This window comes from Perognathus longimembris, chromosome 24 (assembly GCF_023159225.1).
Source record: "Perognathus longimembris pacificus isolate PPM17 chromosome 24, ASM2315922v1, whole genome shotgun sequence".
NCBI lineage: Eukaryota > Metazoa > Chordata > Mammalia > Rodentia > Heteromyidae > Perognathus > Perognathus longimembris.
Window position 1 is genome coordinate 29,741,983 of NC_063184.1, and position 11,523 is coordinate 29,753,505.

Here is an 11,523-nt window from a genome sequence, read left to right on the forward strand (position 1 = left end):
TTTTTAGCCACTTGGTTGGAAACACGGATCATCCGAGTCCTGTCTCATTCCTCTATAGTCACCCTGTCTTCATGATTTGTCTCGCCACAAAACAACCTCTTCAGCTTCCACCGTCACCAGAGATTAGATTACTCGCTACACAGCTTTTCTAGTCCTCTGCCACCCCACTCCACGCGCTTGGATCCAAACCCCTTCCCTTCGTGCCTTTCCAGCACCCCCCCATGCTGGCATTACCAAGGTCCTGAAAGTCTAGATCCAGCTTTCCTTCTGATCACCTCCAGCCCGCCCTTCGGGGCTCCACCGGGCGCTCGCTCGTGCGGATCAGGTGAAGCTACTCACACGACAGCCATGGCCGCAGGAAGCCAAGGGAACTCAGACACACACTGCGGCGCCTCCTGAACTAGCCCCATTTAGAGTGCTGGATCGTCACCTGCGGCTGCGGCTGCAGCTACGGAACAACCGCGTCTACTGGACAATGTGGCTGGACTCTGCCCTTCCTTCAAGCTCCCCACACCATGCCCCCGCCTGGCAGACATGCCCCTCCCTTTCACCTAGGCAAACCCACTGGTCTTTCCACACCACAGCAGTTCTCCTGTGAGCTGTCGGCGAGATGGCCCCCTGGAATGCCCTGTAACCATTCTTACCGAGTTGCTGCCTTCTCACACTCACTGTCTTCTCAGAAATTACTGTACCTCTTAGGACTGGTGGGTCTTCGTGGAAAAGAGCGTGCATTTATTGTAAGACTACACCACAGCTACCAAGTTAAGGCTTACAACCCTCATCCAGTTTAAAAATTATTTTTCTTTCAATCTAAACAAGCAAAATATCTTGCATCTAGTTAAGTGAATCTTAATTTAATGCCTAATTATAGCGGTTAGAGATAATTAGTCCCCCTCTCTTTTTTTCTGGTGGCACTTGAAACTGAAAGGAAGAAACCTATAGTCTGAAATGCTTCCACTTTGCATAAACATACCACAAAGAAACCACAGAATACAGACAAGAGGAAAATGAATGAATAGTTTAACTTGCCCCAACAATCTGAGATTGTATACAACAGCAACCCCAAAACTACAAATAAAGCATTAAAGATTATGTGCAAAATTCTACCTTCAAGTCAACAGGCAGACTTTTTTAATGAACTTCCCCTCAAATGTAACATTTACATCCTAACTCAAAAGCATACAGACGCATAACTATTTGTATGTGTATGTGTTCTTCCTTTAAGTCCAGGCTTACTGCCTCAAAAAGAATGAACAAAATTAGTTACAGGGGCTGGGGATATAGCCTAGTGGCAAGAGTGCCTGCCTCGGATACACGAGGCCCTAGGTTCGATTCCCCAGCACCACATATACAGAAAACGGCCAGAAGTGGCGCTGTGGCTCAAGTGGCAGAGTGCTAGCCTTGAGCGGGAAGAAGCCAGGGACAGTGCTCAGGCCCTGAGTCCAAGGCCCAGGACTGGCCAAAAAAAAAAAAAAGAAAAAAAAAATTAGTTACAAAACCAATCTACCTAACATACCTGGCTTCTTGAAAGAGAAATGTAAGGCCCCCCGCCCCCCCCCCCACCAGCACTCAGAACCAAGCAAATCTCCAAGTAAGACTGCCTCAATCTCTCTATTTCTGAAGGGGGAACCTTCACTAAAGTTGTTTTTAGCTTGTAGTTAGAAGTCACTATGTTGAACTAACTGTTCATCCAAGTTTTTGCTTCTCCTATGTGAAAGATGGCACCCCTTTTGCCAGTGCTACTTCCGGAGGGGGCACCTCGTTTCTCAAGGTCAGCCACATCTGTAAATGCTAGCTGGCCTTCAGAACAAGCTATGATAAAACTGACATCTTAATGCGCACCTCAGTGAATAATTTCAAGTTGTTACATTCATGCTGCTTAGCTTTTATCTTCTTTCTGGTCAAAGGAACCAAGATCAGAGTAAGCGGTGAACATACTTTGGATATTTCTGCTGCAAAACAGACCGATCATCAGATTAGATTAAATGTTAACAACAGAAGAGAGTCCAGAGATTTCATTTGGAGCAAAAGAAAAGAGGTGTCCTGATCTGTTTTCAAAGCATACCCTTGGTACCTAAAAATAAACAAAACATAGAAATACCGAAGTATTTCATCATCCTCAGTCATTTTTAGACTTAATTTTCTCCATATTTTTACATTTAAATTACTTGTTTGCATCTCAGACGTTTCCATCTCTTTCTGGTAGTTGCCTGGCCTCTTCCTTGAGCACCTCAAGTTTCCACCTTTAGTAAGAATGTGATCTGTTTTTGAGAATCAGGAGTTTTATGGGCTGGGAAGGTGGTTTAGCCGTAGAGTGCTCACCTCATATACATGAAGCCCTGGGTTCGATTCCTCAGCACCACATATATAGAAAAAGCCAGAAGTGGCGCTGTGGCTCAAGTGGTAGAGTGCTAGCCTTGAGCAAAAAGAAGCCAGGGACAGTGCTCAGGCCCTGAGTTCAAGCCCCAGGACTCGCCAAAAAAAAAAACAACAAAAAACCCACCGGAAAGTTTTATGTATTTCTCTTATATCAAAACCAAAACTGTCTGATTTAATTTGAACTTTGTGCTGTCCTGGATCTAACTGATTCAATACTGAATCACTTATTGGACACAAGGCTTTTCTTTCCCATCTCTAGAATGAAGAAAGAAACCGATGTCATTCTATATAACACAAACATCTTTCTGTGGTTGTTACACTGGATTCTTACTTGTTTCAACCACCTTACATGTAAAATGCCAATATCATGCCTGAAACTTCTTCCTTCCCCGCCCCAAATGATGCTGGTTGTGATCAGCCCAGGGCCACAAGGAGCAGACAAGAAAAAAAAAACAAACAACACTGGGATAGGGGCAGGCCTGGCTTTCCCTCCTTCAGCAACTACCAGGACTTCAGCCAGGGCAGTCAACACCTCTGGGCCTCGGACTCATTCATTCTGTAAGGAACCAACTAGATTAGAAAACCTTTAAGACATCTCTATTTCCTAAGTAGGAACTTGGAGATCAAGGCTTACAAAAGCACTCAGCAAGGCAGGCAGGCAGGCCCACGGACATCCTTCAGCAAGGAAGATGGGCAGCTGGGCCTCCAGTGTGCACACCAACTCACCAACACACACAGGAGTAAATAAAGAGAACACAGAGCGCCCACAAGCGCTGTCAGACTCTTAAAAAGCTCTGCATGCCCCCCTGTAAGAGTTAAGAACAACTGAGTTGTGAGACACTACATGAACCCAGACATCAAATGCGCTTTTAAAAACCTCTAAGGAATTTACAGATGAACTATTCTTATCTCAAGACGCAGTGTTAAACAGCTCCGGGAAAAACGGCAATTTTGATACGATAAACTGAAATAGTGGAACATTTTCCATGGAGCAGCTTTCAATCACACGAGAAAACACAAGAGGGAAGTGGCAGGAATTATGCAGAAAAGCCAAGAGAAAACTAACTGGGTGCTCTGAAACACATTGTGTTCCTGGTCCAACTTATCTTTCAAGTTATATACCGCTTTATTAAGCATTAACATCTCTCTTTTGAAACAGGGACAACGGTAGGGAAAGCCCCCCCAAAAGTGCAGCACAGAGCAACTCTAACTCGAAGCCTAACAAATAAAAGCAAAGTCCTACCTACATGCGCGGTATCAGGACACCTGTTTGATAGTCTAGATGAAAACCAAAAACAGTTCAGAACAAGGCGCTACATGGAGTCAGAATGCCTGGTTCTCAATCCCAGCAGATTATAAATCGTAATCACTCATTAGTGACAAAGCCCAAGGCAAGACAGTCATGGCTCCGGCCTCAGTTTCTTGACCTGGAGAATGTGGTATAAAACGTTGGGAGACTTAAATGACATACAGGCATCATAAACACACCTGGCACAGAGTAAAAACTCAGGAAAAAAATATTGTGTGAATTATTTCCCCTACCTAACCCGTGCTCTAAGTCAAATCCAGATCTGTGACACTAGGATACTTCGATCTGCAGAAAAACTAGAAGCATCGACCATCGCTTACAAACTGCTGGGTTTCAGAACAGAAATAAAATTAACCGATGTATGTATAGATGTCTCTTTGACCACAGGAACTCATTAGTGGAGGGACAGTGAAGAGAAGGCTGAAGGTCCTTGGTCAGCACCATCTAGAACTTTCTGTGGTAAAACAACTAACCTACTATACCGTCCAACCTGGCAGCTATAGCCACACACGCAGCTACTAAGCACTTGGTATGTGGGTAGAGCTGAGAAAATGATTTGCTTTATTGTAATTAAACAAACAGCCAGATGTGGTCACGGCTACCAAACTGCACAGAGTGGCCATCGATGACCCATAAGCCAAATGAGGATTATAAAAAAGTGTAAGCAGAAACAGTGTCTTCATTCATCTTTGTTTTCCATGAAGGGTGGGCAACTAGGATGATGTAAAGAAATAACAGGTCAGCTCATACATCAATGCAGGACAGTCTTAATAGTAACAGAAACTTAAAAAGATAAAAATATGAAAGTATGTGGTCCTCTGACATGTCAGAAGGTCCCTAAGGCCAAGTTAAGCTGCAGTTCACACAAAGCTAAGTTCAATACACAGATCCCGACTGCAAAGGTCCCTATCAGCACCCCCAGAGCACCGGTTTCTACCCAGCCAGATGCAGGCATGCCTGAACCGGCCTGCGTCTATCTTCAATTTCTCTAGCAGATACCCACTGCTCGGCAAGACTGCCCCTTTCGGAAACACCAGTGTTCTTGTCCACCTCGGCCTCCCCGCTCTAAACCAGGATCTGTGTGCCACCCCTATCTGAAGGGTAACGCCAGACTCCTACTTAGCTGCCCCGGTAATATGGTTTAATTATGATGACTGAACTAATAGGCTGACATCACAGACTTTTACAGGCTGACCCCATGTCATCCTGATGTATCATTTTGCACCAGTTCAGTGCTGTAAATCAATTTAAGATCTCGGGCAGGTTGAAAAGGCTGGTAAGGATGCTTTCTAGGCCGTCCCTGGAGACTCTACATTATACACAACTTACATTATTTATAAAGCTTCAGCGATGCCTCCATTAGCCTTGTAAGGCTCCACAAATGAGATCTTTTATACACACACACACACACACACACTTGGCCTTGATTACGCGGGCGACTGTGGCTGCAATACGTTTGTCTAATTACACGCAAGTTTACTCTTCCTTCAGCTTACCAAGCGATTAAATAAGCCTTATCCCGAACCCAGAATTGCTGGGAAGTCAAAACTAGAACCCCCCCCCAACACACAAATCTAGCTTTTAAGTAACAAGTGTAGGAGTACAAAAGTAGGTCTTACACTTCCTCTTAATGCTTTAATGAACTCATTGGAGGGGGGTTGTTTAAATTCCACGAGGTGTGAGAGGTTAAGGATGGTAACTGTCTAAACACCAACCATCGAGTGTCTCTCACACTCACACACACTCACACACACGCAGAGGCACGAATGCAGCCGAGGACAAGGCTGCAGAAGCTACTGACTGCCGCGCTCGGGTGCACACCTACGGGGGGGGGGGGGAGAGGGGTGCCAAGGGGGAAGGGGGGCAACACCAAGGGGTGCAAAGGGGGAAGGGGGGCAACACCAAGAGGTGCCAAGGGGGGAGGGGGGCAACACCAAGGGGTGCCAAGGGGGAAGGGGGCAACACCAAGAGGTGCCAAGGGGGGAGGGGGGCAACACCTAGGGGTGCCAAGGGGGGAGGGGAGCAACACCAAGTCAAGGGCGGATGGGTGGCCACCCTCGGGGGCGGACACACCATCGCCACGACGGGGAGGGTGTCACGGTTCCCTGGGAACCTCGGGATCCCGCGAGGGGCGCATCCCCTGCAGGGGGGAGGGAGTGGGTGAGTGGGTGTGTGGGAGCCCCACGCGGGTGGCTCGCTGCGGCTGAGTGTGCGCACGCCGGGCTCCGTCCTTAGGAAGCCCGGGGCTCCCCGGGCGGCTCACCTGCCCGCACCCCGCGTGAGGGCGGCGGCGGCGGCACGCCGGGCAGCCCGGTCCGGGACCCGCTTCCTCCTCCTCCTCCTCCTCCTCCTCCTCGTGCTTCGGGGCGGGGCGGGCGGGGGCCGGGGGTGCGGGAACCGGGGCTCGGGGCCGTGGCCCGCACCCCACCCCCGCGCACCCCCCGCGCGGCCCGAGGCGCTTCCCCCGGCCGGGCGCTTCCCCGCGCGGGGGCCCGCGATCCCCGGCGCACAGCGCCTTCCCCGGGAACGCACGCCGCCCGGCACCCCGCGGCCACCGCCCGCGCCCCCGGCGGCCGTCCGTCCCGGGGAGCCCCCCGGTGCCCGCCCTCCCCGGGCCGGCGGACCCCGCGCCCGCGCCCCCCGCCGCCGCCCGCCCGGCCCGGCCAGGCCGCCGGGTCCCGGCCCGGGCGAGCCGCGGGCGCGGGGGGCGGAGGCGGAAGAGGGAGGGGAACCCCGGGGGTAAACCGGAGGACGGGGGAGGGGGTGGATTTCGGCGCGGGCTGCCCGGGACCTCGACCCCGCCGCCCGGCCCCGGCCCCGGCCCCGGCCGCCCCTTCCCGAGACCCTCGCGGCGAGCCCGGCTCCGGCCGGCGGGGACACAATGGGGGCGGCGCGGACGGGCCGGGGCCGGGCCGGGGCGCGGGGCGGGGGGTCCCGGCGCGGGCAGGGCCGGCCCGGGGCTCGGCTCGCGGGGCGGGGGTGGGGGGAGGGCGGCCCGGGGACGCGGTTCCCGGCCCGGGCCCGAGGGGAGCCGGGCGGCCGGGCGGGGGTCTCGCGGGGCGCCATCATGGAGGAAGGGGCGTCCGCGGGGGTCGGGGCGCGGGCGCGTGGGGGTGGGGAGGGCGGGGAGGGGGTGCTGTCTCGCTTTACCGGCTTGGCGGCGCGCCCGTCCGCGCGCGCGGGCGCACGAGTGCGGGGCGGCGGCGGCGGCGGCGGCGGGGGTCCCGCGGGGGGGGTCCTCTCCCCCGGAGGGCCGGGCGGCCGGCCGGGTCTGCGGGCCGTTCCCTTCTCCCCACCCCACCCCACCCCACCCCGCCGCTCGCTCCTCCCGGCCGGGCTCCGCCGCCGCCGCCGAGCGTGCGAGTGTGCGGCCTCCGCTTCCTCCGCGGCGCGCGCGCTCGCTCCCCGAGCCTGGATGGATCCGGTCGCGCTGGCGTCAGGGAGTCGGGGCCGCCCGCCCCGCCCCCGCCCCCACCCCGCCGGCGGCCCGCGCACGCCGCGCGCGCACGCCGCACGCCCGCACGCGCGCACGCGCACGCGCGCCCAGGGATCCTCTCCAAATTCCGACCCCCGCCGACGCGCGCACGCGCGAGCGAGCGCCCGCCAGGGCCACGCCCCTACGAGCCACGCCCCTCCGGGCCCCGCCCCCGGGCCCCGCCCGGCACCCAGCCTTCTCCTACCTGATCCCTGGCGATTGCAGAAGACGCGCCAGGAAAGCCGGGAAAGCCGTCCCCGGCCTTGGAGAAGGGAATAGGCGGGGAGTGTGTGTGTGTGGGTGGGGGGGGGGGTCCTCCCCACTTCAGATACCTGCTTGTTGATTACTATGTAAAGAGTGCACCTGCACCCAACGGACCCCATAAAACCCATCCAACGCCGTTTATGAATTACACAGCAGAATAGTTGTGCTCATTAAATCCCTTCCTTCCTTAAACTAATGCAGTGCTCACTGACTGCTCAGTCTATCATAGACCTCATGTTATCCCCCCACCCCCCTACCCCCCCCAGCATTGGACACACAGTGGGCGCCTTCCTTCCCTGGACCCCCCTGGGGTACTGGTGAAAAGTTAAGGGGACAGTGCTTGCCCCCCCCCCCCGCCCCGGGGTTCAAGCCCCAGTCCTGGAGCATGTCTGGCTCATACATACGGAGGCCATGAGGTGATGAAAAATTGCTCTAAATTCGGCTAGTGGTGATGATGATGGTCCCACAACTCTGTGGGTGCATTAAGTGACATTGCATCGTATACTTTTAAAGAGCGGTACCATAGCTGGGTTTATCTCAAAACTGTTAAGCTGAAAAAGAAAAGAGAGAGAGAGAGAGATGATGATTAAATACTACTCATGAGTCTTATTGGATTGTGCAGAGAATGGAGCTATAAAATGACAATGGAAAGCTTTTTTTTAACTTATAGATGGCCTTTCTTCCTGCAGTCTTTGTAGCCTCAAATGATAAGATAATTACTAACATTACACACACGATGCAATTTTATTTTACCCTTTGTTCAAGTAATTTCCTTGAGTAGTAATAAAAAAATGGACACCAAAAAGGGGGCCTTTTGAGACTGTAAAAGAAATCTGAATATGGACTGACTGCTAATAATATCACTGTGCTGATGTCTTTAAATCTTTCATTGGCTCCCTCAACTTACAACCAAAGTTTCACAGTGTGGAGAGTCCTAAGTGATAGTTCTGCTCCAATGTGGGCCCCTGGCTCTCCTCCTTGCTCCTTTCTTCAAGTCTTCCTGGCCTCCTTGCTCTTCTAGAACAACCTGGATAGGCTTCCCTAGACGTCCACATACCCACCCTCCACCCACATCTCCATGAGTCCTACCCTGGCGTCCATCTGTAGTTTCTTCTGCCCCTCCTCAAAACCCACGCACATTTTATACCCTCCTTCCCTGTTGGGCTGTCCCCCCTCAGCTGGTCAGTGTTCCATTACCAGAATGTGTTCAAAAATACCCAGCCCAGTCTCCCCCTCACAGTAAGCACTGAGAAATATGTTTCTCAATGAATTAATTTCCCCATTGTTAGTGTAAATTCAAATGCATTCAAATGGGTGGGATTCAAGTTTCTGTTGTAAAGGACTTCATAAACTGTATATTGCACATATATAAATAAGAAAGTATGCCAACTGCGTATCTCCATTTGGTTGGCTTTATTCTATCTATCTACCTTTTCTTAGTGACATTTATGCTATCTTATAAAACAGTCTCATTACCAAATTATTACTTTGGAGAAATTACTTTTCAAACATATCGAAATGGTTCTTTTACTAAGAAAGAAATGCACATAAATTGTATGTTGACACCTGCTACACTTGACAGTACTGAGCACCAGCCCTTCAAGGCTAATTTTTGGAATGTTTGTTTTCCCACATAAATTTTTGGAGGCTGTAGCTTTTTCAGTCTTCCAAACTTCTATACTTTGACATTCTCACTTTTGCAGAGACTCCCTGTTTTTGCTTTCCTGCATTTCTTATAATTTTTTTTTTGCCAGTCCTAGGGCTTGAACTCAGGGCCTGAGCACTGTCCCTGGCTTCTTTTTGCTCAAGGCTAGCACTCTGCCACTTGAGCCACAGCACCATTTCCGGCTTTTTCTATATATGTGGTGCTGAGGAATCGAACCCAGGGCTTCATGTATACGAGATGAGCACTTTACCACTAGGCCATATTCCCAGCCTTTCCTGTGTTTCTTATAAACTTTTTAACGTTTTTCAAAATTCTCCTTTTAAAACTCCCTCTAGTCTGTACGTATCATGATATAAATTGATTTGCTGATGGATTCTTAATATTAAAATAAGGGAGGGAAATGTGGAAGAGAGTCCCAGAAAACCTACGTCAAGAGAGTTTTCTGATAGTTTATACCAAAGATTTTTTTAAAAATCAAATAATGAATATTCCTCTTTCACAGTAAATAAGTGTATAAATAAGTAAGTGTGTAAGTAAGTGTGGCCTGGTCCTTTTATTTGCTCTCTGGTGAAATAAAAATATTAGTGTATGTTCATCTTTGGGTAGGTAACATCCAGCCTTCTTGCCTTTGTGTGGAGACCTACCCATCTCTTCGCCGTCTAGTCTCACAGTATTAGTTAGACCTGAAGCCTTCCTGATAGGGTCATTCCTAAAGTTATAGAGTGAAGAGCAGCAACTACTCTTCCCGCCACCTCCACATTTTCCTCTATTACTTCCTGGACGTGAATTACCCAACACCAGCCAACCCACAAAAGAAGGAAGACATGCAATCTGGAGTGAATCTTCAAGTGCCATCTACTTTCGTCTGTCCTCTTTAGTGTGCTAGAATATTTGGCACTGGGCCCAGAAAAATGGAGATTTACTTCCACTCCTTTGAAGTTCTCTATTTCCTCTAGATAGGAAAACTCATCAGTAAGGAAATACTCTTCAGCTCAAATTAGCTCAAAGGGACCTAGACTGAAGCCTTCCATTACACAAGCTTCCCCCGCCACACTCCCCCACCCCCCAAGTATGTGTATTAATGTCTTCCTGTCTCGGTCTTCTCCCTCCCTAGGAGCAGTCCCAATGGACAGAAATTAAGCATCATCCATCTTCAGTCCTCCTATGCCATCTTTGGATACTCACGTCTGTCAGCCAATTAGAGCCATTTGCCCAGTAAACATTTACTGGGCATCCACCAGGCCTTGTAGTGGGGCATTCAGCAGCATGAGAATCTTGTTTTCATGAGTCTCCCCTCTCGTTGGCTTTCAACAGGGCACCTGCTAGTGTCAGGAAGAAGCAGCTGGGAGAACTGGATTCGTGCTTGCAGGTAGCTTCTTCAAGGAGCTCCCACGCCCGTCCTCTGGGCCCACATTTCTCCTAGGTAATCTACGTGTTCTGCTTCTCAGAGTCCCTAACACTGCGCCCTAAACGGACTGCAGGTGTTGTGGGCATCCATTACAGGAATTTTCAGAAAGACACATAAGGGAAATGACTCAGTGTGGGGAAATGCACACCAATGGTGTATCTGGAATGGTCTCTTTTGACTAGCTGAGAGGACACACACCATCCCCTGGTTTTCATTTATCCCATTGATTGCTCCAGCACCCACCTGCCCTTAGTGACAGGAAGCCCACTTGTTTCCGGGCTTCCAAACCACCTTGCTTGGGTAAGAGCATTCAGGATGTACTCAGTTCAAAAGAAATTGGTCTGACTGCAGAAAGCCAGGAAGAGAGGAAAAGGAGCAGTCGGACTAGGCCACCGGCACCTGGCTTAGCTCTCTGCCACTGGAAGTTAAAGAGGGCCCTGCGCGCGCTCATAGCAGGCCGCCGTGTCCTATTGTGGCTCTTTTCTTTCCGTCGCCTCTGCCACGTTCCCCTGTGCTCCTAGGCCCTATTTATTGAAACTCCATGCCATCATTTTCCCCAGTGTTTGGTACTGTACCAGGTAGGGCAGCCATTCCTGGGAAAGACTGGTTTGGTCTGCTTTCGCACCCTTCCCCTCTGCTGGACCACTCTGTCACGTGCCAAGCAGATGTGACTCCATAAGAGACAGATGCGCATTTTTCACACAGAGGGAGAAGCGTGCACCCACGCACAAAGTTTCACAGGCAAGGGTGTATGCTTGCCTCTATTTTCATAATTTGGAGAGTGTTTAAAAAAATGATTCCCTACAAAGAAACAATATTCTTTTTAAAAAATACTTGCAGCTAGGTGCTGGTGGTTCACACCTGTAATCCTAGCTACTCAAGAGGCTGAGGTCTGAGGATCACAGTCGGAAGCCAGCCTGGGCAGGAACGTTTGTGAGACTCTTATCTCCAAGTAAAAACACACCCAGGCAGCAAAGCTGTGGCTCCAGTGGTAGAGCATTAACCTTGAGCAAAAAAAAAAA

General features: G+C 50.9%; 1 protein-coding gene across 1 annotated transcript in view; it reads right to left on the reverse strand.

The window, feature by feature from the left end:
• Positions 1-6,876, reverse strand: part of Smad1 (SMAD family member 1) — a 43,672-nt gene extending 36,796 nt beyond the window's left edge. The window contains exon 1 of the mRNA XM_048333448.1: positions 6,839-6,876. The gene's annotated coding sequence lies outside the window, so the exon portion shown is untranslated. The remainder of the gene's footprint in view (positions 1-6,838) is intronic.
• Positions 6,877-11,523: the final 4,647 nt, after the last annotated feature.